The sequence below is a fragment of the Myotis daubentonii genome, chromosome 2 (genome assembly GCF_963259705.1).
Source record: "Myotis daubentonii chromosome 2, mMyoDau2.1, whole genome shotgun sequence".
NCBI classification, from domain to species: Eukaryota; Metazoa; Chordata; class Mammalia; order Chiroptera; family Vespertilionidae; genus Myotis; species Myotis daubentonii.
The window spans coordinates 44,043,648-44,056,450 of NC_081841.1; positions in this window are offsets into that span (position 1 = coordinate 44,043,648).

Genomic DNA, 12,803 nt, shown 5'->3' on the forward strand with positions numbered 1-12,803 from the left:
AATTCCTCTTAACTCCAGAATTTCAATCCCCTAGCAATCTTTGTTCCACTTAAAACAATAGTCTTTGTGTTTTTCAAGGAGCTTCAAGAGAGAATCAAAAATCTAATATCCTCTCCTTCTGCAGTATGGCTCTTCTCTATTATGATCCTCCCTGATTTTTTTTTTCAAGATTCCAAGAAGAGACTAGAAAGTAGATCTCTCATTATGAAAAGAATAAATCATTTATATTCTATTTTTCCTAAATGTTTTAAACAGTTTCCTCTCTTCTTCAATAAAGAGGGTAAATATAATTACCCAGTCGAATTTTTTGTTTAAGATTTTTACTGATTTTGAGAGAGAGAGGAAGTGAGAGGGAGAGACATTGATGTGGGAGTGAAACATCCATCACCACCTCCTGCATGCCCCCTACTGGGGATCGAGCCCACAACCAAGGCATATGCCCTGATCAGCAACTTTTTGGTACACGGGACAACACTGAACTAATTGAGCCACACCAGCCAGGTCCAGTCATTTTTTCTTTATTCTAGAGACAGAGAGAAGAAGGAGGGAGAGAGAGAGAAAGACAGAGAGACGGAGAGAGAGAAAAACATTGATTGATTCTTGCATGTGCCCTGAACAGGGATGGAACCCACAACCTTGGCATATTGAGACAACACTCTAACCACCTGAGCTACTGAGCCAAAGCCCCAGTCAATTTTTTTAACATTATTCTTATACCTGTGGAAAAATAGGCTTGCTTTTATACTTACCAGATTCCTAAATGTTGATAATTTTATCTTTCTACTAATAGTACTTCACAAGAAACTGCACTTTTGATAAGAATGATAATTAAGCTGAAACATGGTCATTTTTCTTTTATGGGTAAAGAAGAACAAGCTTATATTTAATTTAACAGATTTGTTGTTGTTGTTGTTCTACTCTTTTACTTACTTCTTCTAGATCTATTGTTCCCATTAAGTTGTCATAATATCCTATTAACTGAATGAAAAAGAATTCTGCATGGTATTGAGATTGGAAGGAAAGCGTTTTCTTTCATTATTATCATGAGAAATTTTTTATTCACAAAAGATTTTTTCTTGTGGACCTTTAGTTTGCTTTCATTCAGGGTTTTCATAATTATTCCACCATTATCAGTTTTCCCTTAAGGCCCCATTGAATTGTTGTGAGTACATCTTCTATCTTTAGTATTACTTTAAAAATATTGGGTATCTAATTAGGGAAGGTTTTTTCCATAAATATACATTTCAGAACTGTACCATGGAATGACCAAATACCTGCTGCTCGCTCCTCAATCTTTTCTCTCACGTTCTCCTAAACACAGCTTTAGCTGAACAGAGAACGCTTGCTGCGTTGCAAAGATAAAAGCAAAGGGCCGTGTGTGATTCCCAAATTGAAACCACAGAAGGCAGGATTCACACTGCTAATTGTTGCTTAGCAATAAAATGTGCAAAACATGCTAATGGAACAGTGACATCAGGCACCAGAGGTGTTTGTTTCGAAGCTGGCAGTAAATCAGGAAGTCAGAAAGCCAAGAGCATCAGCAAGAAAAGGAATTCCATCCCTTCGGAGGCGGGAGGGGGTCTGCCCTGCTTCCTACCTACTGCTCAGCTGAGAAAAGAGAAAGTCCCTTTTTCCATTAGGTACTCCTGTTGTGGTACTTGAATATTGCATGGAAATAGATCCTCAGGGGCTCATTTTATCCTAAAGGAGTCCCTGGTGACTTTGCACATACTAGTATCAACAAGAACAGATACTGTTTTCTTTTCCTTGTTAAACAAAAAGATTCTCATGGAGGATAAACGTTTCAAACCCCAGTTCCGATGTTTGCTAAGGGAGCAGAGTGGGACTGGCAGCTTCCCTCAGTCAGTCACCCTCATCCCTGGCTTTGTAGGTGACAGTCTGCTTCAGGGTTTAAGGTTGGGACACAATACAAACAAAGGGCCCACAGGGTATAGGAACAGACTGATATGGTCTCCTAACTTGAAAACAGACTCCAGCTTTTCCTTGTTGTGCTGTGTTTTGTTTTGCTCTACCTTCATTTTTCTTTCTTTCTTTCTTTCTATTTTGTTTGTTTATTTATTTATTTTGGTTAATCCTCACCCAAGGATATTTTTCCGTTGATTTTTTAGAGAGAGTGGAAGGGAGGGGGAGAGACAGAGAGAAACATCAATGTGAGAGAAACACACCAATTTGTTGCCTCCCACATGCACCCCGACCAGTGCCGGGGACTGAGCCTGCAACCCAGCCAGATACATGCCCTTGACTGAATCAAATCTGGGACTTTTCAGTCCATAGGCTGATGCTCTATCCACTAAGCCAAACAGGCTGGGACCTTCATTTCTTTCTAAGGGGGTTTCTGAAATGTTCCAAGTTGCCCAAAAAGGAATTTGAGTTTACCTATTACCTATCTCTCAGGTGACATGTAAATGAACAGAATACTGGTCAGGCAGGGATTTGGGGGGATTAAATAAATAGAACCTTGATTCTTATTAAATCAATTTTAAGGGAAAATCATGCCCCCCTCCCCAAAAAAAAGTACTTTCAGAGAGAGATGAAGACTCCTATATACCACGACATTGTTGAACCACAGAATGTTGGCAAGCCCAGCACACTATGTCTTTCCTTAGTCTCTCTCCCAGGACATCTTCACTGGGAATATATATGGGTCCTGCTCTTTGCTACATGCTATGGGCTATACAGATATTTTGCACATGGTCCCTAACTTGTTACCAGTGTAATAAAGATAATATGTATATGTATCAGGGACATACAGAGACTATAATGTAAACGTTAAAGATCTGCATACTGAAAATTAATTCATGTATTTGCAGAGTTACCTAGCCCCTTTAATCTGCTATCCCTTATATTGGTGGATAAAAAAATCCAAATGCTTAGTATTCAACAGACACTTTTCAAAAACTTTTTAATTGGTATAAACTTACTATAAAGTGCACAAGTTTTAATGGTATAAAGCTCAGGAGTAAATTTTTCACTTACAGAGTATATACCCATATAACTACCACACAGACCAAATATTAAAATTTTCAACACTCCAGAGTGTTCCCCCAATTAAAACTGTCCCAAAGGTAACCATTATTCTGACTCCTGCCACCATAGATTAGTTTTGCCTGTTTTTGAACTTCATAGAAATGAAGTCATAGAGTAGTCTACTCTTTGATGTCTGGCTTTTTTCACTCAACTTTACATCTGCAAGATTCTTTCATGGTACATGTAGCAGTTGTTATTTTTCATTGCAGTATAGTATTCCATTGTGTAATTACACCATAGGTTAGTTATCTATTTTCCTTTGGTGGACAACTAAAACTTTTTTCCAGTTTTTGACTAATATGAATAAAAATGTTATAAACATTCTTATACATTTATTTTGGCGGACATGAGCACACACTTATGTTAGGCATAAACCAAGGCGTAAAATTGCTAAGTAGGTGTATGTTTAGCTTTGGCAAAGACTACCAGTTTGCATGCCCTATATACTTGTCAACATTAGGTATTCTTTTGACTGTAGTTAAACTGATGAGGTATTGTGGCTTTCATTTGAAATTTCCTAATGGCCGGTGATGCTGAGCACCTTTTTATGTGTTCATTGGCTATTGAATGTCCTCTTTGGTAATAAAGCCCCAACAGATACATTTGAGAAGGATTTAGGTTTCAAATGAGCAGGATGCAGGTCTGCTGATTTTGCAGGCCTCAGAGAATCTAAGTCCTGATTAAAAAATGATACTGGGGCCATGCCTTTTGTAAAAGGGGAAACCTCCAAGTGAGCTGCCTCTCACTGGAGCTATTTAAGCAGAGGCCAGACAAACAGGAAATTTGTAGAGAAATGTAAGTACCAGCTGCAAGGTGAGACTAAATTAACTCAACTGTCTCTTCCAACGCTGGTAAGTTCTACAGGGATTTCATTGATGAATCAGTAAGAACTGGAAGGCAAAGCGTGGAAGACAAAGGACGAAGCTTTTGAGTTTTGAGAATCTATTGTGCACCAAGGCTGTACTAAGCCTTGCATGCTTTAATTCATTTAAGTTTTACAATAATATGACATAGTGTAAGGAAAAACTCTCTGGTTTCCTTCTCTCTACACACAACACTCACACTTCTGCTCACCAAATGTGTGGGGGTTTTCCCACACTGATCCATTCTCGGGCACCAGCTGGGGGTCCTGGACTTCAATACAGTTCTGACACTCCCAGGAGTTAGCACCACACCCCACAAGTTAAGGGCTCAGTCCCACAAGACTGCCTCCACTTTGGATGTCAGTGGCAAGTCCCAAATTATCACCTGTACTTCTGACCAACTGGCTATAAACTGGGGTTCCTGCAACCAACTCCTTGAGTTCTATATTTTTAATGGCTCATAAGGGCCATGTCCCAGTTTGTTGTAAAGGATACAATAAAGGATAAGATGAACAGCCAGATAAAAGAAAATACATAGGGTAAGGTCCAGAGGGTACCTTTGGAGTTGAAATGCACCATCCTCCTAGCAGGAGGGTATGTTCACCAACCAGAAGCTCTCTGAAGCCTGTCCTTTAGGGTTTTTATGGAGGCTTCTTATTTAGACACTAGAGGCCCAATGCATGAGTTCATGTACCAGTGGGGTCCCTTGGCCTGGCCTGTGGGATCAAGCCAAAACCAGATATCCAGCATCCCCTGAGGGGTCCTGGATTGCAAGAGGGCACAGGCCTGGCCGAGGGACCCCACCGGTGCACAATCAGGGCCGGGGAAAGACGCAGAAGGTTGGCCAGCTGGAGAGGGGCCATGGGAGGGCTCCAGGGCATGTCCGGCCCTTCTCGCTCAGTCCCGACCAGCCAGACCCCAGCAGCAAGCTAATGTAGCAGTCAGAGCATCTGCCCCTTGGTTGTCAGTGCACATCATAGCAACTGGTCAACCAGTCAACTGTCTGCCCCCTGCATGGTCATAGCAGCAGTTGAGCGGCCTTAGCATATCATTAGCATATTATACTTTGATTGGTTGAATGGTTGACTGATGACTGGACACTTAGCATATTAGGCTTTTATTATATAGGATGACTGATTAAATCACTGATCATGGGTGATTATCTCAACCTCCAAGCCCCATTGGCTCCCCAGAGATGCAGGGGTGGGGCTGAAAGTTCCAACTCTCTAATCCAGGGGTGGGGTAAGAACAGCCAGACCTGCAGGGAAGGCCCACAAAATCATTTGGTCTGGCCCTGCCAAGGCAGGCGGGACTCAAAATTCAATAAATCTAGGAGCTTTTTTCGTAGCAACATAAATTTATATTAAATGAACTATATTAAGTGAGTGATGTTATGAATATCCAAATGGCCATTGGCAGAACAAAGGTTCCCCACCCCTGCTCTAATCATATGGTTGGTCCTCCTGACAACCAGCCCTCACCCTGAGGCCATCTAGGAGCCTTCCAACAGTCTTTCATTACCATACAAAAAAGATACTTAGCACGTTGGAGATTCCATGAGTTTTCCATGCTATAGGCCATCAAACAAGGACAGAGACCAACCATTTCTTTTTATGTCACAGGTAGACATTACCTGTATTAGTTACCTATTGTTGTATATAACATTATTACCACACACTTAACAGCCTAACTGACAACACATATTTTCTCATGGTTTATGGGTCAGGAGTCTTAGCGAGGTCCTCTGCAATCGAGGTGTGGGTTCTCACCTGAGGCTTGACAGGGGAAAGGTCAGTTTCCAAGATCACATGATTGCTGCCAGCATTCGGTTCCTTGCAGGCTGCTGGACTGAGGGCTTCAATTTCTTGCTGGCTGTCAGCCAGCCTAAGTGCCACAGGGCCCTCTCCATATGGCTGCTCTCCACGTGGCAGCTTGTTCTTCAAAGCCAGCAAGGAAGAGGGTTTCCTAGCAAGACAGGTGTTCCAGTCATATGCAACATCATCATATATATGTAATCATGTATATCCTATAACCGTTGTTGTATCCTATTAATTAGGAGCAAGTCACAGGCTATCCCCACACTCACAGGGAGGGAATTACACATACGTGGGAACACCAGTACTAGGTAAGATGGTAAAAGATGGTAAGATGGTAAAAACCTATCAACTACACTACTGTTATTCTCACTTTGCACGTGAGACATAAACTAAGAAAGGTAAAATAAATTGCCAGTCAGCAGGCAAACCAGGTTTTGAACATAAGTGTATCTAAATCCACATTTTGCCTTCTCAACCACCATTTGCCAGGGAAAGGGTCAAAGAAGACGTAGAACTGGAATTGCTAATAGAGGTAGAGCAGGAATTGCTATTCTAAATAAACTGAGATTTATGACGTAGGGAGGGGGATAGAAACCTCCTAAACAGAGTTGTTCTTTTAATGGCCAGGTGAGGGAGCAACATGAGCCAGGAGGCAGGAAAGCGTGGGTGTATTATAGGAGAGTGAGGAAATGGTCCAATTACAATAAAGTTTATTTGGGAGAATGGTGGCGGTGAGGATTGGGGGAAGGCAGGATAACGCAGGAGTCTAGAAAGTCAGAGATGCGTCCGTCTATTGCAGTATTCACCAGGGGATTATTGCAGGTTTTCAAGCAGAAGTTTTTAAAATATTAAGATGAATAGAGTAGCACCACCTCATTCTAATCAATATATCTGAAACTTTAAGCAAGAACAGTTAGAAGAATAAATATTGATGTTAACCTGAAGTAGATATCCACCTCCACTTAGCAATGCCCTTTTAAATGGGGCTGTAAATTATTTAAACAAATAAATATTGACTATTAAGTTAAAAATATTTCTCACAGAGCATCTTCTGTTAGATGTAAATGGAAGGAAGACCTGGCCATTAAAAGAACAACTCTGTTTAGGAGGTTTCTATCCCTCTCCCTACGTCATAAGAACTGGGACACCACGGACACCAGCCCTGCAGAGCACACAGCCCTCCAACCACAGCACAGCCAACCAGACGCAGACTGTCTGACCCTCTAGAATTCTTAGCATATGGAATAGAGGGAAAATTTGAGGTTTTGCAAAAGAAGGCTGTTTCAAACAATGATTGCAAATTATTAAATGAAGTGTTTTTTCTGTCCAACACTCGTGTTCCTCACTATTTCTTCTCCTAAATTAACAAATATCACCGTAACGTTTGGTACAGTGAGATGAGTTGAGTGTTTATCTGTCCACTAACAATCCCAAGTGTGGGCTTAGAGGCAGGCTGCCTGGGTTGGAATCCTCACTCTTCCACCTGCAAACTGTGTGACCCTGAACAAGCTACTGCATCTCCTCCCTGACAATTTCCTCCTATCTAAATGGGGGAGTAATAATGAGATCATGAATAAAGTTTGCAGAAGGATAAAATGAGATAATACATTGAAAAGGGTGTAGTATACAGACTGAAATGTAGTAAGTAGGCCCATGATAAAACATTCATGATTATGCCATTCGTACACAGCATAAGGGTTTGGTAATAAAAGCTCAGTGAATTTTGTTGAATAAAAAATCCAATGTAATGAACATAATCCTGAATCCTTATCCATCTTGAGGCTTTCCTAGGAGGGCACATGTACCTCCAGGGCACACAGCCACAGTGTAAATGATCATGGGGCTCTTCCTGAAATCAAAGATTACTTTTCTGGAAGATTTGGGGGATGAAAGAAAACTCACAAGTAGCTTTTTTATTATCTTGATATTAAATTCATAAAAATTTAATATGTTTTTGTGGTTGGATATATACTAATTTATACTAATAATATTGATTTAAATACATATGAGTTTACTTTTAAGTCCACAGTTTAGAAGCCAAATGTATGGATTTAAAAGTTATAATACATAATTTTATATTAAGTATCTGGAGGAAAAACTCCATTCAAAACAAAACTTGATACATAAATTTTTTTTAATATATTTTATTGATTTTTTACAGAGAGGAAGGGAGAGGGATAGACAGTTAAAAACATCAATGAGAGAGAAACATCGATCAGCTGCCTCCTGCATACCCCCTAACTGAGGATGTGCCCACAACCAAGGTACATGCCCTTGACTGGAATCGAACCTGGGACCCTTGAGTCCGCAGGCTGACGCTCTATCCACTGAGCCAAACCGGTTAGGGCGACACATTAATTTTTTTAATTTTACTCCCCTTTTTTCATCAGGTGGTAAAATGCTAGCGTCACTGTTTTATCAAAATAAATCTTGCCACAAAGCATAAGCAACTTTTAAATTATTTAAATATCTGTTTTCTTCACTAGAGAAAAAATTGGTGAGCCAGAAGAGTCAGACATACTGTCTTGAGGGCCACAATACATAGCCTACAGCTAATTGATTGCACCACTTGTTAAAACTCTCAGAACTTTGATTTTAGGAATCTGACCTACTTCACAGAGATGTTGATAAATTTAAATCAGATATATACGACAAATGAAACATAGGAACCTAAAATTATAGCTCCAGTTCCAAGTTATAATTCTCTACTCCCCACTTCCCTGATCACCTCTTCTTGCAAATGTCAGCTTCACATCCCACCAGCCATCAATCAGCATGTTTTTGCCTTTTAATGGAATCTGAACTTTCTTTTTTATTTTCTTATTTAATATGTAAGTTTTAAAAATTATAGATAAGCCACAGACTGGGAGAAAATGTTTGCAAAATATATATTTGACAAAGTACTAATATGCAGGATATAAAAATAATTCCTAAGACTCAATAATAAAAAGAGGACCTAATAAAAGATAGGCAATTGATTTGAACAGACACTTCAAAAAAGAAGATATTTGAATTCTCAAGTACATGGAAAAGTGTGCATCATTAGTCATCAAAGAAATGCAAATTAAATTCATAATAAAGTACTCTACACACCCAAATTGTTAAAAAAAAAATTTAAATTGATAAAATCAAGTGTTGGCAAGGATATGAAGTAAACAGAACTCTCATATTCTATGAAACAGTAATTCCACTCCTAGGTTTTCACCCAAGAGAAACAAAGCACATGTCTACAGAAAAACTTGAACAAGAGTATATATAGCAGTTTTATTCACATTAGCCAAAAACTGGAAATGGCTCAGATATTCACCAATAGAAAAATGCATAAACAAAATGTAGTATATTCATACAATGGAACACAACTCTATAATAAAAAGGAACTAATTATTAATACATGCAATAGTATGGATGAGTCCAAAACATTATGCTGGTTGAAAGAAAAACAGTATATACTATATGATTCCAAGTATATATAATTTTGGAATAAGCAAAAGGTGGGAATTGCCTCGGAAAGAGAATGAGGAAACAGTGTAAGATGGTAGTAATGTCCTATATCTTGATAGGGGTCTGCATTGTATAGAAGTTTATAGTTGTCAAGACTTAATACATATATATGTACTTAAGAGATGTATATTTCTTAGTATAGCAAAACACTATAAATAAATATTGCAAACATGTATTGATGTCTGCAGTTTACTTTGAAATGTGTCAAAATTTAAGATGGATTAAGGGAAAAGAAGAGGACAAATAACCAAACAGATACATGTTAAAATAAATCAAGTAAAATATTAATGATAGAATCTAGGCAGGGGGCATATGTGTGTTCACTGTAAAATTGTTTCCATAACAAACATTGGAAAATTTGCTTGGTATAATGCAAAACTGAATTGTAAAAACTCAATGGTGAGAAAAAATTCATAGTAGTTGCTGAAGACATTCCATGAAGGGCACCATTTTTAAAAATCATAGACACACATACCTACAGTCTTTTAATTACAATGGAGAATCACAGAGCATTTATAGTAGTGTCTGATATATAACTATTTTCCTAGAAAAACAGTTTCTAAAAGCTATAATGGTTATAAAATCCTATATAATAAAAGCCTAATATGCTAAGTGTCCGGTCGGCCAGTCAGCCATTAAACCAATCAAAGCGTAATATGCTAATGATATGCTAAGGTCGCTCAACGGCTTGCTATGACATGCACTGACCACCATGGGGCAGACATTTGACCAGTCTACGAGTGGCTATGACGTGCACTGACCACCAAGGGGAAGATTCTTGGACCTGTAGGTTAGCTTGCTGCTGGGGTCCAGCGGATCGGGACTGGGCAAGATGAGCTGGACACACCCTGGAGCCCTCCCTTGGCTCCTCCCTGGCTGGTCAACCTCCCTCATCCCTCCTTGGCCCCGATTGTGCACCAGTGGGGTCCCTCAGCCTGGCCTGTGCCCGCTCATAATCTGGGACCCCTCAGGGGATGTAGGAGAGCTGGTTTCGGCCTGATCCCCACAGGCCAGGTTGAGGGACCCCACTGGTGCACGAATTCATGCACCAGGCCTCTAGTAAAAATATAATTAAAAGGATATTAGCACAGATCTTGATCTCAGAAACTAGGAGATAAGTTCTTTTATTCCCAAAAAATATTCATTGAGAAGGAGAGGATCTGTTAGAAAAATTGGATGGCAAAGATTTTCTTCAGATTACATTAACATCTGCTTTTTTTTAAGGTCAGACACTGTGACTTTGAGGTGTGTTTTTAATGCTTTTTGCTCAAAGTTTACTCTATTGCCTATATCAGTGTTTTTCAACATTCAGTAGTTCTTGAGCATCAGAATCACTGTGGAAAATAAGTTGAAAATTCAGATTCTTGGGCTCACCTCATACCAACTGAATCAGACTCTCAGAAAGGTAGTGAAATTTTATCTTTTTTTAATGTTCATATGTGATTGAGCCAGAATTGAGAACCATAGCTCAAAACCATGCCATTATCAGATATTAAATATGCTCTGCTAGCAACAGGCACATAATAAAAACTCACTGGCAATCTACCCACTAGCTTGTGCCAACTTCCAAACAGCTCCTAGTGTGTGTTTCCCAGTTACTCCTCCCTCTCTTCACTAACACACTTTCTGGTGGTCTCCTGTGTGTTAGACACAAGCTTTTTAAACGCAAGCTCATTTTCCAGCTGATTTATAGAGTAAGGCTGATGGCTACATTAGAGGATAATATGGGATCACTTGCGGTGCTATTTCTACAGCTCCCAGCCAGGGCTGGTTTAATGGAATATGCAGAGCATGCTGTGCACAGGGATCCCCAAAGAGAAAAGGACCCAGTCTCTTATCACTGCTTTCATTCATTTAGCTATAGATGGTTTTGTGCATCTCCAGCACAGGGACCAAAAGATCTCCTTTGTTGTTGTTGTTGTTGTTGTTGTTTTTGTTGTTCCTTAAAGAATATCCCTCCAGAGTTTCCAATGGAAACATGCACATTGCAGATATATACATATGATTTAACAGTCAACTTTCATCAGGATAAAAATTGACTAAGATGTAAGTTGAAGGGCAATAGTAAAGGGGGAAGTAAGGAAAGACATGAACCCAGGAGGTTTCTGGGGGTAGAAATGGTGATAAAGCCAATCCCAGACTCAAATGCCCTTGATCTATAAGTAGAGAACAATGACCCTTTCTATTCCTTCATCTAAACCAGTGGTTCTCAACCTTCCTAATGCTGCGACCCTTTAATACAGTTCCTCATGTTGTGGTGACCCCCAATTTCATTGTTACAAATTGAACATAATTAAAGCATAGTGATTAATCACAAAAACAATATGTAATTACATATGTGTTTTCCAATGGTCTTAGGCAACCCCTGTGAAAGGGTCGTTCGCCCCCCAAAGGGGTCACGACCCACAGGTTGAGAACCGCTGATCTAAACAATCCACAAGTCTAGTTCCCAAAGCTACTGGTAAGAGCATGTCTCCTTGCCCTGGAGCCTAGAACAATTGTCTCCATTTGTCAAATTGTGTTCCAAAACTGTGATCCAAAGAAAGAACCCTTATTCCTGCAAACCAGTAGCCACAGTTAAATGAGTTTCAGAAATGCTGCAGATGATATCCCATTTGGGTTAGTCACCATATTGCTCCCCAAATTAAAGATTAAGACATTCTATCCAAAGGAAACCTATTTAACTTTTCTTGACACTTTTCTGAAATTTGACTGATAATGCCTTTTCATATATAACATATAAATGAAATGGCCTGAAGAACAATATTTTGAAATGGCTGCCTCAAGATAGGCTTTGCCTCCTTGTATTCTCTTTCCTATATGCCCAAGATACCTAATACTCTTACACTATGTTCTGGCTATCCAAATTCCCAACTGAGATGTTAATCCCAAACCCAGGACCCAGCTACATAATTTCCAGGGCCACCCAGTGTGAAATGAAAGGGTGGATCCCTTTGTTCAAATGTTATTAAGAATGTCAACATAGCAACAGCAGAGCATAAAATCAAGCATGGGATCCTTCTGAGTACCTGCCTTCATTCCCTCACCTTTAGAGTCACTCATTAAAAAAAGGAAAGCAATCTAATTAGGTTAATCATGTGAGTTGAAGAAATTGATCACACTAATAGAGGAAAGACTTGAAGGTATTTACTTGACAATGCACAAAAAAACCAACAACAACAAAAAAGCCTGCTTAATTGATGGGTTGATTTTTAGAAGCAAAGAGAGGATGTTTAAAGGAAGGTTGTAAGTGGTGAAGCATTTTGAAATCATTTCATAGAGAAAATGGATTTTGTCTAAAATGTGTCAAGGTCAAAGAATAGAGACTTTGGAAGTTCAGAAAGTACAGCATGGTATTTGTCTCCTATGAAGGCCTCATGGGGATAGGACTTGAGCTAGTTCTTAGTATCTTAATAGGATTTGATTGAGGACCAGAGGTTGGAAGAGCACAGTAGGCAAAGGACCAACACTTGTCAAACAGCAGGAGAACTTCTTGGTGGGACACTCCTGCCACTTAAAAGGAAGATAAGGTTTCAATTTTCCTTATGTACTACTCCTAAATATATCATATTCA